The following is a 1875-nucleotide window of genomic DNA, read 5'->3' on the forward strand; positions in this document are numbered from 1 at the left end:
GTTGCTAAGGGCAAACGCAGCAATTCTGTTCGTACAGATCCAATCAACCACCCCTAGTACTTTTCGGTACTTGTGTGCTTTGCTCTCTCGGTTGGTCCCTAATACTAACACAAATTTGAACATCACCTAAAAGACTCTTACTTTGCTCATAAGCACCGCCAAACTCATTCTTCCTTGTACTAGATATCCACTTGCCCAAACCATCCAAATTTTGACTAGATCTTCTTCCAGTTCCAAACAAAACAAGTCCTTCTCCATCATCACCTAGGTCCATAAGCTGTGGAACCAATTCATGGGCTTTAATTCGGATGGCCCACAAGTTCTTTCAGCTTGATGCTTGGGTGTTCGGACCTGAAATTGGAGTTTCAGGTTAGGATCATGGGGGTTATTATAGGGCAGATACTATTAAAGCGGTATATAAAGCTTGAAGGCTGAAGATGTTATCATATGTGACAGATGATGCATCCTTTTCTGGTGTGTCATGTTGGAGTTCTGTTCACACTTAAGGTTTGGAAATTTATTTGGGAGGTTTCGGTTCTACCAAAAATAAAACATATGATGTGGAGGTGGTGTGCAGTTGGGTTAGCTACTGATGATGCCATGCTTAAGAGAAGATTTCAGGTCGACCCATCGTGTATTCACTGTAATGAGGAGGTGGAAGATTTTGACCATGTGATCTTGGAGTGTTTATTTCCGAGAGTGATATGGTTTGCTGGTTCCTTGTCTTACTCTCCTCTAATCTCTGAAGTTCATCTTGCAGATTGGATTCATGAACTTTGTTCTTTGCCAGCTGGTAATAAGGAAGACAAAGCAGCGATCGCTACCCATTGGTTTTTATTTGCTGGCAAGAGTGCCTGGAATGATGCTATTTTTAAGAAGAGATCGTGGTTTTCGATTGAGGTTGCCATGGAATCCCATCGTAGAGCTGCTGAATTCTTGGGTGCTATGAAGACACTGTCTTCTCCTGTTCATTGTTCTTGGATACATGGCTGGATTAAGATATACTTGGATGCTTCCCATGCTAATGTAGGTAACAGGTCTGGACTTGGCCAAGTGGCTTGCAATCAGTTGGGGGGGGGGGGTATTATTATGGCTGTTTTGGATCCAGTGAAGTTTGAATCAGCTTTGGTGGGTGAAGCTTTGGCGATGTGGACTTCGATGCTATGCCATCCAGGAGAATGGTGTTTCGTCCTTTTCGAGTCTAACAATCTCGAGTGAGTTCAATATTGTCTTGGGAAGAATAAATGCCCAATAGTCTGTATTGCCTCAATTGTGCTGGATATCTCTCAGTTTATTTTGTATTTTGAGTTTTGTGTTTTTTCTTTTGTTACTAGGACCCACAATTATTTGGTAGATGTTCTAGCCAAGAAGGTCTAGTTGGTTGAGGTCCCTACTGTTTGATTGATTTCTATTCCCTGACTCAGTGGGAGTACGTACCCATGGGTTAACATCCTCGGCGGCCCATATTTGGGCGGCCATCCAGCGGCTGCGCTGGATGTGCGCCATGTATCCATACAAAAATCGTAACCGTTGTTCTTTTTTCAAATGTATTTGTTATAGTGAAACCTGGTTCTACCGGTTTAGCTAACCAAATCCCAAAACCATAGGCAAATTCATTTGTCGGAGTCTTTGTCGACTCCGGCCATCATCATTTCCAGAATCTACGGTGTAGAAAACATTACCGCCACTACAATATTCAACTGTATTAAGAATTAGAAGAGGGTTGTTTTTCTTTGTAAATGCTTGCAAATGAAAACAAAGTTCCCTATTATATCATACCAGCTATTACATACACACCCGAATAGCAATAGTCACTTAACAAGAAGTCTCAACAGGATCTTGCACACCAAATCTTATGTGAAAATAGTGATCCTC

The sequence above is a fragment of the Hakea prostrata genome, unplaced genomic scaffold (assembly GCF_041222555.1).
Source record: "Hakea prostrata isolate BN-2017 unplaced genomic scaffold, UWA_Hpros_2 contig_42, whole genome shotgun sequence".
Lineage (NCBI taxonomy): Eukaryota > Viridiplantae > Streptophyta > Magnoliopsida > Proteales > Proteaceae > Hakea > Hakea prostrata.